The following is a 24,659-nucleotide window of genomic DNA, read 5'->3' on the forward strand; positions in this document are numbered from 1 at the left end:
ACTTGGATTTAAAAATATTTTCGAACCCTCTGGACAAGTAAAATAGGATGTAATGGATAATTTACACAACAGGTAGGACACATAAACATCTAATACTTAGAATAAGGCTATTGTTTATTTTCTGTACTGTCAAGCCAGCAAGAGTGTTATCGTCCCTTTAAACAAATTAGAATTTATAAAAATTGTAATTTTACACAACTAATTACTTCTAGTTTACCTATCTGGGCCGGATAAATACCTATCTGGCCCGGATTCCAAATTCCAAATTCCAGATTCCAAATTCCAAATTCCAGATTCCAAATTCCAAATTCCAGATTCCAGATTCCAAATTCCAAATGCGAAATTCCAAATTCCAAATCTGATCCGACCAATCGGATCAGGTTTTTGCTTTTGACTAATCAGTTAGAGTATAATAACAATATTCCAGTTGGGTTTGCTTCGGCAGATGTGAACAGTTTGGGGCAAAGTTCCTCTGCAGTGAGCTACTCTGCTACTCGTAATCCTAGGACTGGCATTTTTTTTTTTTTTTTTTTTTTTTTTTGCTACAGCTGCAAATTTGGAATTTGGAATTTGGAATCTGGAATTTGGAATCTGGAATTTGGAATTTGGAATTTGGAACGAGCCTTCTGGGCTTTTGTACATTTTGATGTTAGTAATAAGATGGTATAATACGTCATACAGTAGGTTTTCGGGGTAGTTAAATTCATATATGAACAGCTAAATGTGCTATGATCGATCCCCGCGTTGACCGAGAAAGTTCATCTGGATATTCCGGTGTGGTTCCACCTTGTCAGTGGTGCAGGACCGAAGGCCTAGCAAGGGTACAGTCGATCGGGTGGGATGGAAAACCGAGGTCCCGCGTGTAAAAGATCCCCTAACAATTGGAATTCGAAAGGACCAAAGTAGAAGATTCATGTAAATCCCACTTCGTACGTCGACGCTAAAAGATATCGAAGCCTAGATTTCCCCACATTACGCATATTCAATCAGTGTTCACCAAACAAAAACAAAAAAGTGAACAAAACGAACCAGATGAACAAAAAAGAAACAGCAAATCAAACACAAAATAATTGTTTTAAAAAACGAAAAAGAGATCTTTACATTTCAATTACTTTACGGGTATATTTTTGTTAATTCACACAGTATATAAATTCTTATTAATATTAATCTTACCTCCACTCTGTTGTTTTCCGCTCAAAATAAAAAATAAACAGTAACATGACGTCATAACGATTGTCCAAGAGACTTAATAAAGCGGACGTGATTGAAAGCATATTTTGCTATGGAAATGTTTTTACAATATTCTTAAATCAAAGGTACATACCTTAATTATAATTGTATAAATGAATATTTCTGTAAAATCTTGGTATACTGCCTACAATGCTAGAATTAGGGGTGGCTGAAATAATTAATACTACTAGGCTATTATAAACAATATGAACTAATAAAGACCTTTTAGTCAGTAGGAAAAAATATTGGCATCGCAAATTTTCAAACTTTCACTACCCCTCTTCGTCCGGAGGGTGAGACCCCCCTCCCCCCTAAAAAGTTCATTCCTGTTGCGGTTGCATTTACCAGACTTCGACATACTGATGAACCAAATAATGTCGTAATGATGTCTGAAAAAAAATGTGTCTACCTATCCCTGAGTGGCGCTAGGCACTGTTTATTATACTGGTTTAAAATGTTTTATTCAAGTCAACTCTGTTTCACGTGACACGTCTGTCAGAAAAATCTACCCGAAAATTTGATGAAACAAAATAATGATCGATGCCCTCAGACTTTCGTAAATAGCAGACTATGGCTCCCGACCAAAAAGTCGTGGGATACACATCGATCTATCGGCGAGTTTATAAGAAGACAGGGCTAGACCCTTTAAAATCATTTTTTACAGCCTAGGCCTAATCTCTTTTTGAAATATTGAGGTTGGATCTGCAGGGACAGATATTCTTGTAATTGCCAAAGGATTTCAAGGGTGTCACTAGTCTAAAGTGATAGGTCGCATTTCAAATTTATATTATAAGGCGAAAGAAATTTTTCGGAAAGTATAATGTTTATACTATATAATAATTAAAGTCGCTCGGATTCGACGGAACATGGAGTTCACAAAGCATTCTCAGACTTATCACTTAAGCTGAGAATTTACTCAAACTTGTTCACCTTATTTTAACTAATTTAAAGTATAGCCCTTTATACAACTTTAGATGTTTTAATGTATCAAATACACCCAAAAGAAACTATGTGCAAACTTCTGTGTTTCGGCATCAAAGATATTCCTCATAAACAGTGATTAAAAGCTTTGTCAAAGCGTTATGGGCGTTGTCTGGTTTTGCAGAGTTATTGTTCTTGGATAGTTAAATATCAATAGCCTAATCAAACAAGTGTGCCATTTCACTTTCAGGTGGCCTCTTTATCCAATCGCACAAGAAATATTAATGCAAATTGTCATGACTATTCCATAAAATAAAAACTACTGTTAGATGCAAGAAAGTAAATTGTCAGTTTGAAAAGAAGCATTGTTATTATTTCAGTTTTCTTCGCTTCGGTCCATTAATATTCGCAGATTAGCTCGCAATCCAGAGGTCGCTGCCATCAGTTCTTGTTGATTTCGTTGGAAGTTTGTTTTTGGAGAAAAACATTATCGCCTCAGAATTAACGCCTTAAACTGCTATTATGTAAGTGTTTTTGTACTGTTTTCTGTTAATATTGATACATATTTTTTCATTGTTTATCGGTATGTCTATTTTAGAAATATAAATTATTCGGCTGCTACAGATGCACTGGGCGCTGGCCGAGTTCATAATGACATTCATTCACCGTTTCTGATTATTGGACTTCATAGTAGACTCTCAACGCGGTCTAAAGAGGCCAATGGTTTTGTTCAAATGTTTATACATTGTTGTATTTTATAGATTGATTTACAATGTAAAAAATATTCAAACATGAACAAAGTACATAATAATACCCCCGTAATACTCCAGCTGTTATGCAATGTTATTATACACTTATTGTTAGACTGTTGTTTGTGGACCGTTATTGATAAACAATTTTTACTAAACTTAGTCAGTAGAGTCTATAACATGACCAACAATCTCTACCATAAAAATGTATATCATTGACTTACATAAGCCTATTTTGTGCAGATAACTATATGTTGTTTTTATTGTAACAAAATAAGCTCAATCCCATCCCAGTCCCACCAGTATTTACAGTAACTAATGAAAGCAATATCTCTACCTTGAAATAATGTATAAATATAAATGTTGATTTAAGCCTAAATAAGACAATTGTGAATTGGTATTAAGTATTGATATACTTGTGTAAGAAAATAAGTTAAATCCCTTCCCACCCATTTATTGAACTATTGTTTACCTACAGAGGCATGTTAAGCGCGTTAGAATAACAAATTTATAGCCACCTGTATAAAAAAAAACTCATTCAACTCAATCTCATATATTCTAAATAATTGTTCTTCCAAAAGTATGTGTTATAGTTTATTATTCATATATTCTACTGAATGCTAAATTATTTTTCAAAACCAGTTTGAACTATTAGTGTAGATTTTTATATCTAGTGAAAGTATACATGTGAGGTGTGCCCAACTGAGGTGTGTCAGATGTTTTATTACACTGAGAATACAAATTGTAGTCTATAATTGTGTGTAAACCTGTTTTTAGTCACTGAAGAGAATTTATTATATTTAAACGGGTTTGTATTCAGTGCTTTTTGTAGTCAAAGTGCCAACAATGGTATCGACTTTTTATCAAGAGGATTTTTTTAAAGAGGATTTTGCTAATTTCAATTCTTTTGGGGGAAGTGGCACAACACGCCTTTACGTGTATACCATCTTAACACCACACCCAAGCTACACATTGATTTTCAGAGATCTGGAAAAGGTTTGAATTTAAAAATTAAGTGCTATGTGGGTCAAATTGATTTGGCTACCAATTTATGACGCAGCTTTATTGTTTTTAAAATGTTCCAAGTGAAACTACCTGTGATTATTTATTACGTGACTTAGATTAGGTTAAGCGGTTTGACTCAACACCAGGTTTGGCTCAGTTCCTTACATGTCAGACTTTGAATCGATTATGTATCAATCTGGTTTCCCATTTAATATGGTTCAGTATTTTCTTAATGTAGCTCTACAATGTAGTGTCTTTTAACTACCCCAACTCTCTCTTTAGACAACTGGTTTTTTTTTTTTTAATTTTCCCAGTATGTGTAGTGATAATATGTAGGTATGTTACCTATGTGCTAGACAGAATAATCTGCACAGTACACATACAATACTTTATTTATTTCATTTGGTTATTTTACTAACCATTTATATTCCCGTAAAATATATTTGATTATGTCATAAATGCATTCGGTCAGTGTCGCAAATAAGATACATGGTCACCATCACATCAGAATGATGCTTACATATGCACCAATTTTAGTTGTTCATATTGTCAATTAAAGTTATTGACTGATGAACTGCTGTTTCAACTAATAAATGTCACTGAGTTTACATAAGAAAGATCCACCGTAATGTAAATATTATTAGTGGGAAGAGATAAAAAATCAGAAGTTGCTCTTCTGTAAACACTGTTAGTAGAACTTTGCACTATATGTGTTTTCTTTTAGTTCTGCAACGATACGCTAACCTCACTATATATTAAGTATCATGGTATGAACCTCACGATGCGATACGTATCACAGTATATTTTCTTTCCAAATTTACTTAAAAAATAAAAACAAGTACATGATATTTAATGGCGACACATCACTTTATTAGCCACATTTTTTCCATCTGGCGTTTGTAAACCAAAATTTTCCCATATCTGTGATTTGCTGGAGGCAAATGTTTCATTGCTGGAAGCCATCTTTTCTCCTTGTTACGTCACATGAAGTACAAGGGGGCGTAACTCTGCATTATATTTGAATATCGGAAAAAAAATCGGACGTTTAAAAAATCTGCACCATATTTACCGAACTACGGTGCGGAACTTAAAGTACCGTGAACCGAATCGCCACATTTACAACACGGTGTACCATCTCTCCGTATGTCGTTGCAGCCCTAATTTATTTACAAGTATAGCAGTATATTTTTCTTAAATTACTTTTTATTAGGCCAGAATGAGTTAATGTGTCATTATTAATAGGCCTTATAAATACTTGATATAATTGGGCCTACTGTACTGTACTGGTTGTTAGCTTTTATGTTTACGTATATGCACATAAGCGTACTGTTTCACTTGCAAAAATTTCATGGTTTAGGTGCCTTATTTTTTATGACTTCAAAAAAGCAAAACAGCCTACTTTGCCAAGCCATAACAATGATATGATTTTTGTTTTCAAAACTAAGGCATCTTTTCTCTGGTTCCATCATCTTGGATGACTTTTACATTCAATTTTTTAAAGAGATACCAAGGCATGTATGAATCTCAAAATTATGTACTAGTATTTTCAGACAAAAAGATAGTATTATATTTACCATCTACTAGGCTACATGTACATTGTACTTCTATTTAATTTAGAAAAAAAAAAGTTGAATATCTGAGATTGATCAGATATGACATTCCATTGCAATTCTAAATTGAATTCAATTATCTAGTTGACATTTTATGAAAAAAAAAATCAGATCGATATGAAGTCTTTCTTCAAGTTTATATGGACTCATTTTAATTAGATTTTATTTTGCGTCATTACTTTACGTTACAAACAATTCAATATACGGTATTGAGTTTGCTATATTGGTCCTACTTAGGAGAGGAGATTAGAATTTAAAACAGTCCAATTGAATGAATTCAAAATTACTATATGTATGTACATTGTATGAAAGCATAGACCAAAACTAGTAGGAGGGGCTATAATTACATTTCCAAGAAAATCCAACAGGTGGCAGTGCCTGTTGGACCAGGGCGATCAATGTTTCATCAACTATTGTAAACACAAGTTAGGATTCTGCCTCTCACTTACAATTCTTAGAATTAATCTATTTTTTAAAAATCTGATTTATTTACAGTAACTTGTTAGGATTCTGCCTTCACTAATAATATTTAGAATTAAATTATGTTTTGAAAATCCAATTTATATACAGTAACTTGTTCTGGTTTTTTACTGTTAGTACACATGAAACAATTTTATATTTTCGCCAAAAACACTGCTTACTATCAGAAAGTATGTTTATTGTGTTTTTTGTAGTTAGGGAAGTTAAATTCTTGGACAGCCACAGGCTTAAACTCTACATACTACTTCTCTAAAACTACGATTGTCAGTCTACCTGAGCCACAAATCTGGCCAATTACATATCATTTTGTTGGCGTCTGTTTTTTATCAAAGGGAATTGAAGCTTCAAATTGGATTAAGAACTCTGATTTGCACTTTAACAAAAAGGTTGTAGTGTTTTAGTCCTTTAGTACATCACATACTGATCCTTGATTAAGCCAGTTATAAAGAAAACAACACATTTTTGCCTCGGTGCCCTGCCGCTGAAAACTTTTTTCGCCTTGATGCCCCCATCATTGGCCTTTGTGCCCCGAAATTTGGCAAAAAACCTGAGGCCAAACTGGCAGTGCCCTAAAAAGATAAGAATTAGGCCTGTTTCATAAATCAAACACTATAATGAAGTTAGAAACCTGATACCAGGTGTTTGTATACTGTTGATCAATTTTGATTGGCATCTGTATTTACTTAAACTGTTTGATAACACAGAATTTGATTGGATATAATTAAAAATAATAGATGAGGTCAGTAATGAAAATAATCTCTGATCAAACATTGTCAGGAAATAAAAATTTGATGGTAGTTTTTTTTTAATTAATTATAGATAAGAGATAACAAATCTATTTACAGCAGGTCAGTTGGTAACTAATGTTTCTTCTTTCCTAACAAGCTTGTAACAATGTACATGTTACAATGAAAATGTACTGGCAATGAAAATCTAAACCTGCTCCACTATTTGGGGCATTTGTTTAAGGTTTTAATAGATTGTAATTGTAAACTATAGAAATTAATACAAGGTAAATTTTGATTGGCTGATTAAGTCTGCTGATCATCTTTTGAGAGATGTAAAATTCTTGCAAACTACAATATTGAACCTTTAACTTTAAAGGAATGACGCCACTCCAATAATTGATCATTCCCAGACTGAGATATGATGAATTGTAAATCTCACAACATTCGTTATTCTCTACCAGAGATTACCTGACATTGATATTTTGGTTTTGTTTACTTAATTAAGTCTTAAATAATCAGACTCTGCTGAGTATATATTAGCATGGATGTGATGAGAGTACTAAAAAATCAAATGTTCAAAAAAGCACGACAGAGATCATAAATCAGGAAGCATGTTATTTTGAAAATGAAAGTATAATATAGATTTTACACTCAACGTTAGAAGAGATAAAGAAGTGTAAATACGTAAAACTCAATATATACATTAAGAATGTTAGCAAGTAACTGTAAGGGTATTTATGCATTGTCTGACTTCTTAATGGAAGGAAATGCATTTTGTTTGTCAGTCTGTTTTTTCACTAAAAAAATTGATTATGATGTTAAGTTTCATTAAAGTGTTTTTCTATCATCCACTCTCTTTGTAGTTTTATTTTTCAACAAATGCCGTTACTGAAGAATAATTTGGTAGCATGTATCATCATTGATTCGTTTTACATGTAAAGCAAGATCATGGTTAAATTGTTTTATCATGAAGAACTTGAAGCTGAAATGATTTTTTTTAACAGTAGAAGTGGAATTTGATCCTAACCTGGCATCACGATCAGTCTGTAGTAACTGTTATTATGACTTTACAATTCATCGATTTTTTCAGCAATTTAAATCAAGAAGATTTACCTTGGGAAAAGCACTTTTAATACAACTATCTATTGAGGATATCTTGTTGTATAGTACACATTAAAGTAACAATGCCTCGTTTTCATATTTCGATAAAATATAAAATTTCACAGCCTTGTGCTAATATGTACTCAGATTGATTATTTAACATTTTATTAGGGAAACCTAATCAAAATACCAACCTTAGATAACGTCCCAGCTTGGATTCAATCACATCATTCTTGTTCGCCTTCAACAAAATGGCGATGGGCTTATTACATTAAAACACAGATCAATGGAATTTCATGGAAGGGAATACTTAAGGGAATTGAAGCATTTTTAGACGGATATTGTAGTGTGCACGGGATTCCTTTTGCTTAAAATGACGCATTAAGACTTTAAAGTGATCCTATACTACATGTAGTCTAAGAAAGGTTGAATTTGACATTACATTTACAAATGATACAGAAATAGGGAGCCACGATGGCTCAGTGAGAAAGACGGCTCAGTAATTTACATTGGCCCAGAAAGTTATTCGGGATTCTTCGGCTTGGCCCCCCCCTTGTCAGTGAAACAGGACAGAGAGCCTTGCAAGGGACAACATATCTATAGTCGTTCTGATGGGATAAAAAACTACGGTCCTGACAGTTGGCATTCGATATAAGAGTAGGCCGTAGCACAGCTGTTCGGGCAAAATTTCCCTCATAGGACACTGTATGACAGAAAAGTAGGACATTAAACCCTATTTCAATTCATTTTATACAGAAATATTTGTTATTATTATCAAACAGTATTGTCTAAAGAAAACACTTGTACTGCTACATTGTACAACTCCGTTTACTAATCTTTTGAATAACCAGTTGTCATGTTGCCCCAGGATAGAATTTTGTTCAAAGCTTAACCATATTTTTTTTATAACTTTGCCTTATATTAGTAGGAAAACCAGTGTCTGACGTGAAGAGCTCAGCTCTCAAAGGGCTACCAGGGTGCCATTGGCAGAATATAGATAGAATGATTAGGTAATGAATACTGTCTATCTGGTGGAGTGCTTTTAATTTTGCAACGGTGGCTTATCATTAAACTACGTAGATTGATATAAAGTGAGTTACTGAGTTTTTAAAAGTCAAAAGCTGGCAGGTCCAGACTACATATTATGTACATGCCACAAATATGTAACTTTAGGAAGATATTCATGAACAATTTGATAGCTCAACAAATTGGCAATATATCTTGTGAAGCTTATTTGGTTATTAGAGCTTTAATAATTTATAGAACTTCATATAATGTCATATCATATCACATTACAGATACATACATTGCCATAATGGATTTAGAGAAAAACATTTCACAATTTTACACAGACTTGAATGTCAGGGTTGAATATAAATAGTTTATTTCTGATAAGGATGTGTTTAGCGAGGCAACTTTGTTCATCGTCAGCGTAAAAGCGTAGGCTATAATCAATAGAGGTTTGAATACAAACAGCTTGATCAATATCTGAGAGTTTTTATAAGCTGTTTAGGTAGTATCGTTACTATACTAATCCTAACATTAGCATATATCAGTAATACCTACTGGAATTTGCAATAATGAATATCATTAATCAATGCTATTCAACTCAAGAGCTTTTCAATTTCTGCCATTTATTTCTTGATGATAAAATACTAGTCTCATGAAATTGCAGAACAAATTGAATATTGGATACCTGTATGGTTAGGGCAGTGTGTACCTTGCTATCACTTCCACTACAGATCCAATTGTGTGTCGTTTGGATAATATCTAATCTTTAGCGGCCTAATCCATGTTAAAATGTACAAACTGATTAACATTTAATAAAGAAAACTAAACCAAAATATCATCGGTAGATCAAATCGAATTATAAAAAAGCCCATCAAAGGATTTTAACCGATACTTCTAGGTTTTAGATAAGCCTGTCCAGCTTTAGTCACCTTGTCACAGGAGTGTTGCCGTCTCTCTTCTCGTATCCAACTTATAGGTTTTCTGTTCATCTTTGTAAATACTGAATGGAATTGAACCAGATACACTAGTTTTTAAGGGATTCAAAATCATAAATGACTACATGATCAGCAGCTTTTGATAGTTTGTGTTGCATACATACATGTATTCAGAATGATTCTCAACTAACTCTAAAGAAATTGTTTTGCACTAATACCGGTGTTGATAGCAAAATGGTTAGTTGTTGTTGAAATATTTTTGATTCTACTTTGCAAAATAGTTCTAAAATAAAAGAAAAATGTGTTCTTTGAATAGTTTCGTATAGAAATAAAATTATACAAATCTGGGACAGTGTCAGTTGTTGGAATTTTCCAGCCATGAAGCATCAGCGTTTATCTTCATTTAAAAAAATGAACACTTGTGGAATTCAATAGGATTAGGATCTAAATTTTACCAGGAATATAACTAGGACATTGTGATATGGAACAGTTGCTATCCATCTCTGAACTACCCTATTCTCTGTACATGTTGTAACAGTATCGGCACTACAGTAAACCTTAAATTTTAAGCAATGTGGACTAGAGTTGCTTTTGGGGCCCCTGTGGGATTAGGACCCTTAAAGCTTTAATAGCCTCATTAGTTTCCACATAGATCCACATTAGACTAGTTAGTAGTAAGTTATGCATCAAGTTATGCATCAATATAGGTAATTTGACCACAGTAGTTAACTGTTCTATCAAATAATTATAGTTATGGCACCGGTACATGTATGATACATCTGTCAAAGTATAAACTTACTCTTGTACAAGAATATTCATGGTAAACTAAAAGTAAAATCGACTTTTTGTCTTGAGAGAAGTCAGAGAGGTTATTAATCTGTGTGAAATAGACAGTGAATTACTTCACCTCTTGCTATCACCCTCTTCCCCGTTAACTAATGGATAAAGCCCTCTAGATTATTTGTGAAACCAGTTTTTCTCATGGTACTACATGCTGTTAGTAATCATTAATCCAGAATTTCGGACAAAACATTATTTTCTTTGATAATCTGATAGTCTGAATAGTTTTGATTGTGTCAATTGGAATCTATATATCCCAAGAAGTCACATTTAATGTCATATGATGTGTATTTATTAGTCACTGTTTTTTTCTGGGACATTCTTTATTTAATCAAATTTTCTTGTAGCAGATCAATAATTTTTTATTACCTTAAATTGATCATAAGTTAAGACAGGAGAGAGAAAAATATCAATATAATATATTGTCTAGTATGATTTCATACATGTAGAGGAAGAAGATAATGAGGTGCAGTAATAGCAACTTATGATATCATGTCCTTGTCAATCATACTTATAGAGGTTAATTTTGTGTATTACATGTAAGTCTCTTGGTAATTTTAAGACCCTCTGACGTCATCTCTCATAGATATCTTTTATCTATTCTTTGATGACTGAGTAGACAAACAAACATTTTGAAAAACTGCACTAATTAAAATTGTTTTATTCAATCCATTGTTATTTTAAGATGCATTATGTAAAATTTATATAAAGAGCTGACAGTTCTTGCTATAATAGTTTAAAAATAGATACTGAAAAAGGAATATATATATATATATACATGTATATTGAAAATTTCAATCAAATTACTTCATTCTGAGCGAAGTTATGTCTTTTTGAAGAATAGCGTAGTCTTGATTTTCATTGCTACTGTTACGATGATAAATAAAGTCTTGATTTTTAAATTAAATTATTAAATGGCGATCATGTTTCAATCCATTCAAACTTTAAAATCACAACCATCTGATGGTATAGATGTCAGAGATTGATTATGGGCTTTGTATGTATATAATTTATATTTGAGGCCAAAAGAAAGATCTGCAATAGGCAGATTTAGCTCTTATGTAATGCATCTTTAATGGATTTCAAAATTGAAATAATGATCAAGCTGAAAATAACTCATTTTGTTTTTGTGAACTCTTGAAATTTTATTCTGTCTCAAGTACAAGTTGTAATAAATTAATAATACTATGTCAGTGTACAATAGAACCTTTCTACTAATTCTACTTAATAATATGAACGTGACAGGATCATTCACTTAAAATTTGAGTCACCTCCCTCACTAACCTAGTGTCTGTTCTTTATCACAATAACTCTGCTTCTAATATGTTCGAACTTGGCTTAGATGTTCATAGGTGAATGCCTTGACTGAGTTCAATGGTGGGCCTTTATTTTAGGTTATCTTAGATGGATAAGCCTAGATGAATAAGTAATTTGATTGCTTGATGTTTTATAAAAAGATACATGTAAATGTGCAATCAGTTATAATGGGTGTCATATTTATTGTACGCCCACATTGAAATGTGGTCGTATACTGTTGTCGCCACAGTCTATCGGTCAATTTTCACTGATTTCCGATAATTACTGCCAGAGTTATGGCCCTTGATCACTTTGAAAAATCTTGTGGGTGCTCTAGAGGCTAAAGTTAATATGGATTGACCTGAAATTTATATACGTTGTTTAAGGTCATGAGACAAAGAAGCTTATTGACACTCTAGATGCTAAAGGTATTATTGACATTAAATGTTTTGTATGCTAAATGTTAGAATAAGGCAGAACTAGAAGCCAAATGGGTTGTTACTCATAATCATATTTTAGTGCGTTGTAAATGTTTTCATTTCTGACAAAAGAAAAAAATATGCGGCAACCCTTGTTGACTCCCTAGACGACTTAGCTGCTGTGGGTGTATGTATGGTTGTCTGGAAACCTATCATTTTTTTTAAATTAATGCAGGGGACATTAGCGGCAGTGTTGGCATGTGAATAGACTCTGTTGACCTATAGTATTAACCCTTTTACTCTTTTGGGGGGATAGGGGGGTCTTCTCCAAAATGAAGAAAAAAATACTGCAACATTAAATCGATGTGGCCTAATTATTTATACAAGTTAAGGAGGAAGTATTGATTTAACTTATTTATTATTCATGAATCAAGTTAAATGTGAATTTCAATAATAGCTTTACTTTATGTATTACATGTACTATAATAGATGGAGTCAATATATCCTGTAGATATTTTTTACAGTTACAGTGTACCATCAGTTGATACAGACTGTGTGTTTCATCTACATTAAACATGTATATGTAAATAGTATTTAGAAATTGAGAAAAAAATAAAAAGATTGATTTTGTTTATGTAAACAATGAATGTTTCAAGCCATAATACAAGGCACATGTCATGGGTAAGGCACAAATTTGGTCTTTTTCAGACACAATTCATCTGTCATCTTGTTTTTGTACTAGTAATAGTATAGTGTTTTTAATGATACTTATAATACATGTATGTATATACATGTTCTGCAAAATGTAAAAATATGAGGTACTTCATTAGTATGTGATATTTTGAATGAAAGTGGGTTTGTTGTCTTTGTTTCATGTGATCTCTGGTCTCAGAGGAGTGAAGGCAATAAAATCTTTTTTTTTTTTTTTATCATTCAACTTGAATGAAATGTGTATGCTGCATTATGTCTGAGGTCTTTAATTGATGAGTTAAATTTTAATGAAAATTGTCAATTATTTTAAGAGTTATATCCCTTGACTTACCCAAACTAAATTTTTAAAAATTAATTAGCTTGTGAACTGTATATCAATAACATCTCAACAGTGTATTTAAATTTGCAAGTGATCCATTATTGACATTGTGAAAATATTAATGAAACATGAAATGAAATGTTCTGCACTGACTGGGGTAATGAAGATATGCATACACAAGTCTGTTATGAGGGAAATTTTGCCCCAACCGCAGCATATTACAGCCTACTATATTTTGAATTCAAACTGTTTAATAGTGTTCTTTTACAAGCACCCCAATGCGTACACAAGGACCTCAGTTTTTTATCCAGTCTGAATCACTAGACAATGCTACTCATCAGATCCTCTGTTTTTCACCACATCGGTAAATCACAATGAACTTTCTACACCAGGAGCGAACCCGAGACATCCAGATTATTGGGCCAGCTTTTTAGTCACTTTGACATAAGGTCGTCCCAGTTTCAAATAAGTTTGAATTTAGATGAGATTATAATTCGTCATTGTTCGACTACTACCATTTCAAGTGGGTGTATTATGTAGTGTGTCACCTGTGGTGATTGTTTGTCAATAATGGGAATTTTGTAGCATTTATGATGTACATGTAACAAAAACACATTTTTTAAAACTATTAAATATAAGGTTAAATTGACATAGTCACAGTACAGTGGCTTTACGCACTCCAGAGGGTTTTAAATTTAGATATATCATGTAGCTCAGGGCCCGTGGGAGGGGAGGGGGACAGCTGGGACACTTGTCCAGGGCCTGGAGCTTAGGATTACAATCAGATTCTGTCAGCCCCGTATTTTTTTAAAATTGGTGAATTAAAAAGAATAAACCACATGCCGGGCCTTTGCGCAATAGGTCCATGGCCTATCCACGTTCCGTTTGAGGCTCTCGTCACCATCGGGGTAACCGGACCCCACAGATAATCGGGGCCTAGTCCGGGCCTATAGAACGCTATAATGATGGTGTGTGCAACACAGGGATCGTGCATGCGGTTATCGTTCGCTCTAATGAAAACGAAACTGAAAGCAAAAGTTTTGCCAATCTCAGTTTCTGTGTTTTAACAAAGTGAGCTCCAGTTACCCCAGATAACATTAGACCATGTATCTTTCAAAAATTTTTGAGCCAGGATAACACACCACCCCCTCGCCGAGTCACTTATCCGCGTCTTATCGCAGGCCCTGATGTAGCTAATATCTATGTACAACAGATAAGGTTTGTGTGCAGTATTGAAGAAAAACTCATCGATTGTAACATATTTCTTCTTTCTTGATCTCTAAATGTATTAAACCATATTTTTAATCTGTATAATGCACATTGTAGTAAGAACTAACAAATTCTCTCTAAGTCTTATCCATCCAATCTATTAATCTATCCATTAGTTATGTCAACATATTCTGCAATCTGTCACCAGTTTATTTTTAGGTAAATCATGGTTAGCTACATGTAACTGAAGCTAATTATCACTTTTCAAAGTTGTTATTAATTCAGCTTTCCTAATCAGATATCTCCGCCAGACTTTAACAAACTGGTAATTTAGCGGATCTGTAAAAAAAAGAAAATTAGTTACAAAATGTCTCGAATGTTCTATGTTTTAACTGCAGGCCATACTGACATTTGTTGGTAATATATTTCAATATTGTGGAGAAATGGTAGAAATTAAACGGATTTAAAGTGCTATGGGTATTATCGTTCAAAGACAACTATGGCCTACACCTGAATTTCAGAAGCCAAAGCTAATTCAGTTTGGTGCCCAAAGTTCACCAGCAGAGTCACCAAAACGTGTGCGAAATTCTTACCCAAGTGCAAACCAGCGATAGATTGAAATGTTGTCTAAAAGCATATTAACATAATATGAATGTATATAAAGTGATTTATATTGAAATTTTAAAACAATTATTATAATTTTTAATCAGTTATATTGGGTGAAACATGTTTATTTATTATTATTTTGTCGTTTCGGAATGAAACATTACTAATTACTTCTGCAATGCCGTGCAGGATATGTTTTTCTTTGTTTATTACAAATGGAGCCCGAAACCATAGATAGAGTACATGACTTATGTATTGGTTTTAAAATGCTCATTGTTTCTTAAATATTGGATATTATTATTATCCCACATTTTCATGGCGAGATAACATCATTAATATTGATTGAAATTGACCAATATTGAATTGTAATTTGTGTTTTTAATTTCAAATGTTATGAAAAATATTGAGTTAGAGGTTTGGCTCCTTCAATTATTATTATGTTCAAGACATGGGTTCCACGTCGGCCATATATGCCGGTCAAGACCGAGGGCAGTGGATAATGACCGTAACTAGATCTGACCCATCGGTCATTTTGCACACTGGGAAAATAGCCTCTTTTTTTTCAAACATGGCATCGATCGGCCTCCACCATGTAACTATAAAATTGTACGGCCAGTACAGAATAATGTGCACGTATAGAAGCCACATAATCTCATGATTGGTGTTATAGAGCTGTATACATAGTTGTCAACAGATTATACTGATTGTTGTGTTGATATTTAATGATGAGTGTCTGGTAGTAGAACAAAAAATGTTAATTGATATGTGGGAATCTTGTCAATGGCGTGACTATTTGAACACTATTTGAACACCCACGTATATCATGTATTGTCCGCGTGTCGTAAGAACAAAGCCGCTTTACTGTGGCTAATACAGTTACGCAAGCTGTAAACAAGATTATTATGATCTTTGAAAAAAGGGCAATCAGATAATATGAAGTACTCTTTGAATCCAACCAACTGTCATATTAAATAAAACCTGCGGTTCGTAATGCCGTAAGAGAGGGTTTAAAACCGCTAAATGTGAGAAATATGCCATGGATAATTATATATTTATCTTCTTTTCGAAGTTATTGTATTACAACTCAAAATTATCCAGCTCAGTGTGTTTTCTATAGAGCATGTGGTAATTGCGTATGAGCTACTGGAATGGTTTTTCTACAGCCAATTTAGCTATTTCGATAGTTTAAGTAGCCAAAAGGGAATAGTTCATTAATAGATCATATAAGCCTTACTAATATTTCATTTTTCAAGTCAAATATATCATTTTTTCTGTACACCATGATGACAAAGTGGTATAGACACGTGAATTTACAATACCCTACATGTACCATGAATAAAAAACATGAAATATGAGTTTATTTTGCAAAGTTTTCATGCATTATCAAAAATGAATGAAGTCCTGGTTCAATGTATTACTTTTTCAATGATTTTCGATAATTAACAACTGTTAATGTCATGATTACTAGTTTTTGTTTATATTAATTAGATGATGGAAGAACTAATCTAAAAGCTAATCAAAGATTGATCATTTCTGATAATTACTTCATGGGATGTTGTCCTTGATCAACTTTTAGTGTCTTGTAAATCTTACCATTAATACAAAAGAATAGCTCAATTTTTATGGACTGCTCATATGACTTTGCTGGTCTTATGTTACCTAGCAACCTATCTTGGAATAAATTGTTCAATTCAAAAGAATTTATCATAAGAAAGACATAATTGTATAAGTAAACACTTGAATCTGGTGAGAAGATAAAAGTAGAAAGTTGTACTTGTAGCACATGTTACTCCTACTGTTTTAACAGATCTTATGTAGATACTAGTAGTGTGTAATTGAAAGTTATATTAAGAGTCTGTGTGTTTATACATATTTGAATTGAAACCTTGACAGAAATGGCAATGTGCTTTATATACTACTATGTCTAGTGAGAAATGTTTTAATCTAGTTCCTTGTAATGATACATCTATGAATAACATAAATGATGTTATAACTGCTCATGCCCATACAAAAATCTTTAAGAAAAGGGACACTAATTATGGCAGATTGAGACAGAAAATTCGAAAAGTACTTTTTTCTGGTTTACTTTTCTGGAAATTGAATTATTTTAGGTCTGTCATACATGGAAATTACATAGGTACTACTGTTCACGGTTTTAATACAGTTTCAAGAAAACAGTTTATGGACAGTTATTGGAGCCAGTTGTTATTTATTTGAATACGGTATGCTGTAGATATGTTAGGGTTTTTTTCTGAGGCTTTATTTAACTAACACACAAATGATAGCACCGGGGCCTAACAATAATGCAGTTTACCTTATAGGGGGTCCTTCTCCGTGAAGTATGATCATGAAACTTCTGTATAATACATAAGGTTTTCGATATATAATGTTAATAGATAGTAAAGTCTCTTGTTTATTGTAGTCCTATCTATACTCTAAGTTCTTATCTAATTTTCCTCAATGTCTTAATTCATTAATGCTTGCACTTTCGAAATTGTTTCAAAAATGAACTTATTCTTGGAAAATGATTGTTACTTTTTAATTTACAGGGGAAATAATCAATGAGTGTAAATGTTCTACAGGGAGTAGTTTACTCATCAGTCAAATTAATCCTAATCAAAGTAACCTCGGAAAGTAATAAAACCTTTGGTTTAGATTAAACTTGTTATTAGCTTCTTCAGAGTCTTGCTCAGACTTATAACTCCTTAACACCTTTTTCATGATAGCACAGAATGTCTGATAGAATATTGCTCAGATTGACTCCATTGCTGTCCTTTTCCTGATAATGCAGGAACTCTTACAGAAAAATCTTGCGATTGCTAACAAATTTCTTACAACTACATATTGATTGAACATCAGATCACGCTGTACTGTTCTATTTTTAGCTCTCCTAAAGATTACCCGATTGACGAAATCAATATAAATTCAGCCTGAAGGTAATTCTACGACACTTCAAACATTTAGATTTTTAGAAAATACAGTTCTAGATTCAGGTTGTTTATCTGTAATGAAATATAGCCGTAGCATTTATTATGTTACGCAAGTCATAAAATGATGTCTCGTAATATGACTTTATTGTAACTCAAGTTGACTTTTAAGCTAACAGAAAACCAGTTTATTTATGTTAGCTTTATTATGCATTGTTAAAACAGAGGTCTTGTTTTTGTAGACATGGGTGCAAACACGCAAGATGTTAAACACAATTTTCATTTCCACCATTAAATACTGGTTTCATCTCAAAATGACGGTCAAACTTGATTTCACTGTCCACCAATGGCGCCATTTCTCTTATGCACATTTCAGCCTTATTGTATTATTGTATAAAATCTGTTCAGTAATGTTGTAGATTGCCCAGAATACCGAATACTCTAACATTTATTATTAAATAGTTTACCTTATAAGTCTATCACTCTGTCTAATGTCAGTCGACATATCTTATACTAAAATATCCATGATATAAACAGAGTGATAAATTTACACACATACCATTAGTTCAGATAGGGCTCAAGATTACTAGATATATATCCACCAGTTTCTATATCATACAGGTAAGATTTTATCACTTATATTAATATAATTTTCAAATATATTTTGTAAGAAATGTTGTTTTTTGTGTGTTTTGTAAGAAATGTTTTTTTTGTGTGTGTTTTGTAAGAAATGTTTTTTTTTTAGTATGTTTGGTAAGAAAAGTTGTTTTTGTTCTGTTTGTTTTGTATTAGCTTTGAGCTGGAAAGGAAATTATAGATTGTGTAGGATACAGTTGAGACATGGACGTAAATTTTATAGGACGAATCAATGTTTATTTAAAGCAGAATGGTCCAGCTGTTGCCATTTGTTATATTTTATTCAATATCGATTGTTAAAATAAAATAGAGTTGATATTGTATGACCTGAAAAACCAATTGTTTTGACTTTATTTAGCAAATTAAAATGCTGGATATGACATTTATCAACAAAATCATGTGCCTTTTCTAGAATACCTACTCCCAATACTATATAAATATGTGACTGTGAATACGCAAATAGAAAGTTATTGAATCGAATAAACTCTGTAACCCTTTGTTTATAAATAGTGACTCATAGTCCCCTCATTACATCACAGCCGATGTCTCGATTTACTAATTTGTTCAAACAATTTGTATTTTAGTTTGGGTTTGGGTTTTTTTTTTAAATCTATTTTGATTGTAGATAATGAATAAAATATAAACAAATGACAGTGGTTGGTGTTCTCCTCTTAAATCTAAATAAACATTAACTTGAAGTAAAAAAAAGGTCCCCAACACATGATTATGTTCCATTGGATTTCCTTTGGCAAATAGGAAATAGAAATTATCAGAAGAAGCAATGAATTTTTGAATTTTAATAACTATTTTTTTCATGATATGCATCAGGGCTATCTTGACAGCATTATAGACCCTTTGATAAGGTAATACATTTTGGCACTTGCCTGCACAAGCTCTCAAAAAAATTACAAAAATGTAATGGTCGATAAAATTATTTAACAAATATTTATAGTTTAGTTTTAGTTGGTATATGTGATGGATAATGGCCGAAGGCTGTCCATTATGTAAATAGAAAGAACAACTGAGGGCCGTTAGCCCCGAAGTTTTTCTTTGTATTTACATAATGGACAGTCTGAGGCTATTATCAAACTTAAAACATAGCACCATAGAGATACAAATAATGGATAGTTTTCTAAAACAACAAGCCATAAAATAATGGATATTTTCTTAAAACAACATGCACATGCTCATGAATGCATGTGACAAAACACTCTAGTCATACAATGCAAGCATACACATATTCTACATGGAGACGACATGTTTACAACACAGTCGAAAACAAATATTAATATTGAGAATATATTATGTGATAAGCATTTGGATACTGATTACATTGGTAATGTACTCGATATGGAAGATAATAGCTGTAAAAATTGTGATGTTCTTGATATGGGGGATAATAGCCGTCGAAGTTGTGATGGAAAGGCTGCTCACGAGAATGATTTAGATATTGATTATTTTCTTAATACTGTGGTTAATATGGAGGGTACTAGCCGTCCCAATTTTGATTTAAAATTTAATATATACTCTGATATAAGTGACAGGACACAGGATCAAAGGCACAAACCAATTCACGAAATTCAAACTCAACTGTCATTATGGTGTAACGGTGATATATTTGAACGTTTTTTATAATCGGATAAAAATTGTGACCTGCATAGGTTCCACAGGCTCAAAACACGTTTTTTGTTCAATCCAGGGCCATAATACAGGACATTACGGTTCGATATGCGCCAATATCGTAAGAAATCGAGATCTTGGGTTATAAACACACATGTTCAGTTTCATCAGAATGGGCTAATAAATGTGACCTCTAGTGTGTACAGTCAGGGGCCATAATCCATGAAGTTACGGTCCCATACAAGCCAATATCAAAAAGGAATCGAGATCTTTGGGATATATACCTATATTTAAAGTTATGACCTGTAGAGTGTCCAAAAAGAAAGTGTGAAAATGTGGGCGTATAAAAACGTATCATCGATCTAGTGCCGAACGTACTATTAAATGGATAAGTGACATATAACGGACGGATTTAAGTGGAATTCTTTATGTAGACAAACACGTGAAATCAACATTCGGTCATGTGACATTTCGGTAACTAGGGGGTTTTAAAGTAATTTCATGTTCTGTAATTTAATTTGTTCAGAGAATAAATTATCCCAAAATACATGTTCATTTTTCAGATACGTGTCTATTATTGGTATGTTTAAGATATGCGTACATTCTCCTATATAATGGTTAAAAACATCAAAGGGTGATGTCATATCTATGTTTTAATTATTGATAGCAAGTCACAAAATAAATAGATAAGCATGGGGGTAACTGCCCAACGTGCCCATGTGTTAAGACGACCCTGATAACCATTGTGTGGAAGGAATGTGGTTTATATTTGAATGTGGTTATGTTCTCCTTATAGATCATTTGACAATGCTGCTTTTTGTCCCAACAAGCTATTTACTTGTTGCGAACAAATCACTATTCAACTTTTTTCAATTATTGAGTACTCATAATAAGTTATCAAATGTAGTTTATAAACACCAAAATGGAATATATGTAAATTATTTTCTATAGTAAATAACATGCTAATCGGCCTGCAGTAGATCTATAGATAGACCTAATGTGAATTATACATAGCTTGAGAGTCCTGTATCAGAGTATGAAAACTTATGTGTACAACATAGAAGTAAATAGCTTTTACTACGAGGAATAAAACATAGAGAGATATGTAAACTGCACACAAATTAGATCATTTTGGGTCTAACAAATGATAATGATAGGTGTCTTCAGTTTGAATATAGGCCTAGTTAAAGTTATTCATATCCTGCAATGTATTCATATCCTGTAATTAAAGGCATCCCAAATTGGGCCCTGTATTTTCTCCAACTTCCCTGTATGTATTGTATTAGGAGAGTGGATAGAAAATAGAATAGGTGTGTTGTTTACGCCTCACTACTTTATTTAAATTGTAGGCCTATATTTGATATAATTATCTCAAATATATCATTCTGTTTCATTATTCACTTTGAATTGAAATTGGGTGTGGATTGTTGACGTATGTACATTATTTCATTCATTTTGTCTCATTTTTTTTTACAAGGTTTGTGTTCTAGTGAATCTGTGCACCGATCTGTACAACGCTGGACGAGATAATAAATTAGTATATAATATGTAGTGTTAATTCTGTGTAAGCAGGAATCCCTAATATATTACAGTGAATAAAGTTAGTTAATTCTTTGTTGAAGGCTCTTAGAATCCACTAAGTAACTATCTAATATCTGTTATAAACGGTTATCAATAAAGATCTGCCAATGTCCAGTTGTAATTTGGAGACTAGCTGCATGACAAGCCTCGTAAGTCTTGTACTCACCGAAAACTTGCCATTGATCTTGACAAGTAATAGGACTTTTTAGGTTATAGCTGTGTTTTAATTACCTCTTGGCAAATTCACAAAAGGTATTGAATGGTAGTTTATCAGGTCACACCTATAAACTGTGATCATTTCCAAACAGACCATATAATATCTTGGCCTGATACTCTCTGGTAAATATTGGCTATTTCTTCACATTTTCTTTTATGACTATTATGACAATCATTTCAAAACAGACCGTTATTTTGGGCTAATACTCTCAGGTAAATATGGGCCATTTATTCACATTTTGATTGGCATAGTGAAAACTTTATCTATTTCTTTAATATTAATAGTTAATTTGATAGTTAAATATATTGTTACAGTAGTTATACCACCGTCTATTTATGATTATACTAACATTTCTTTTTTATTAAATGTTCACATGGATATAAACATATATTTGAATATTAATAATAACACAGCTTTATGAGTTTACTATTTATGACTGTATTCCATGCAACGTTTCAGTTACTATTATTTGCAGGTATCGTTATCTTCCCCATCATTCACAAAATTTGACAGGTATAGATATGAAAAGGCTATTGGTGGCTATAAAAGTCTCTAACTCTGTATCATTCAAAGTCTTCGACATTGAAAACACAATTTAATTGTCAATTTAAATCAACATTGATGTTGTGATCTTATTGGGAAAAGTAGCTTAGTCTCCAGTTCAAAATCATCTAAAGTCTTCAACATTAAAGACACAAATTATATGTCAATTTAAATCAACGTTGATGTTGTGATCTTAACGGGAAAAGATGGGCTTCTGATATTCAATATTAAGACAAAATAAACATTTTACCATTGGTACACGAATCGTGTACCATAATGCGTTTCAGAGCCATTTGGAATAAGGGACTCGAAGAACAAGGCTAGACATATTCCACATGTCAAACGGTGACGACATATTCTTATCTGAAGAGCATGTGCAATAAATACTATATGTGTAGACTGGAATAACAAGACGCCAGAGACAGAGATTGCCATTCAATTGAGACCTCTGGCATATTTTGCCGAACATAACTGATTTGAAATTAGTGTAAAACGGAAACGATTGAATGTAAATCAGTTTATATACCTTCATATTACATTATTATATGCGTTGCGACCAGTTTGTGTCAATTTCTAGGTCCCAAATATTAGCAATTTAGCTCCTTTAAGAGTATTGGAACATTGCATGTAATAAAGCCAGGAATAGTAAAGCTGGTTTAATATTAATGTTATACCACTACTTAGAAATGACATTCAAGGATAAAACACTAATAATGATAACTGGGCTACACAAATATCTGGCTACTCTAAAGTTGTGTCTAACTGACTGCTCTAAGTTTGTGTCTAAATAACTGGCTACTGTATTTTTTTGTCCTACATTTAGTTTGTGTCTAAATAACTGACTGCTTAAAGTTTGTGGCTAAATACCATATATTTTTTTCGGGTATAAGTTAATAGTTGAGTTAGTGTTAAATGGCTTTCTGCCGTAAGGTTGAGAGCTATAGAATGGATTATCCGGGTGATATGTGGACATGTGAGGTTTTATTTACACCAACCATATGCTCTAAGCCTTTTAGAGATCATTTTAGTTCCTCAGGATTTTCCAGCGTGGTTTTCCCCTTGTCAGTGGTGCAATACAGAGGACCTGGTAAGGACTGTCTAGTCTTTTGGGTGGGCCGAAAAAACGTGGTCATTTGTAAACTTTGGCAATCACATATAAGAATCCACCTATGACAGTTAGAATTCAACATCAGAGTAAGCTGTAGAGCTGCTGTCTTCAATGTTTTTACTAAAGTAAAATGTTGTTTATAATGCAGCCTGCAGGTAGTGAAATCTATATTGATATTTTCTCAGCTTGTTCTTAAAGCATACATGATATACTCCCTAGTGAAACTGTTGCCAAGTAAACCGCCATGCCTCAATAAATTATAATAGAACTTTATGTAATGTCATTGAATGTCGTTAGTCATTACATTAATATTGAATATTGTTTTATTATTATAGGATAGATTATGTATATCTGGGTTTTTCTGTTAATGGTAATTGTTGCAAATTTCTTAACTTGATCCATTTGTCAAAATTGGGCTTTATTTCTTGTATGGGTAACTAGGATATTTATTTAGGATGCAGCCATTTTTTTTTTGTTTAGGTTTATATTTCTGGTACAATGTTACCTCTCAGCCAATGAAAGGGCTGCATTCTTAAAATGTTTTAATTTAAGTTTTTTATCTATTTTTCAATTCATAAATGTATAAGAAAAGGACATTATCATGGGCTGGGTTTTTTGAGGGGAGGGGGGCGGGGGCTGGAAGGAGTTGTTTTTTATTGGGGAGGGCTGGCACTATCTTAGATCAGGATGTTAGATAAAAAAGTTCTCCTCAACTATTTAATCTAATTAAAGATGTATTTTGTAAGATTGCTACGAGGACAAACAAAGTAACAATTATCCATTTTAAAGTTCAATTAATAAATGACATGGTTGTTCTTATCCATTTAATATAATAGCCATCCAGTGATCTAGGGAGT

At 32.7% G+C, this 24,659-nt stretch overlaps 1 protein-coding gene across 8 annotated transcripts in view; it reads left to right on the plus strand.

Moving 5' to 3' along the window:
* The first annotated feature begins 2,507 nt into the window (after positions 1–2,507).
* The window catches only part of LOC126824668 (tetraspanin-18), a 35,108-nt gene continuing 12,956 nt past the window's right edge, over positions 2,508–24,659 (plus strand). The window contains exon 1 of one of the 8 annotated variants that reach the window (XM_050553976.2): positions 2,508–2,675. The gene's annotated coding sequence lies outside the window, so the exon portion shown is untranslated. Of the gene's footprint in view, positions 2,676–3,587; positions 3,709–3,777; positions 3,897–8,815; positions 8,835–18,673; positions 18,719–20,808; positions 20,828–21,766; positions 21,786–22,064; positions 22,084–24,659 lie in introns of those variants that run through there. The other 7 variants (XM_050553980.2, XM_050553982.2, XM_056101606.1 and 4 more) reach the window with 7 other exon arrangements.

This window comes from Patella vulgata, chromosome 6 (assembly GCF_932274485.2).
Source record: "Patella vulgata chromosome 6, xgPatVulg1.2, whole genome shotgun sequence".
Taxonomy (NCBI): Eukaryota; Metazoa; Mollusca; class Gastropoda; family Patellidae; genus Patella; species Patella vulgata.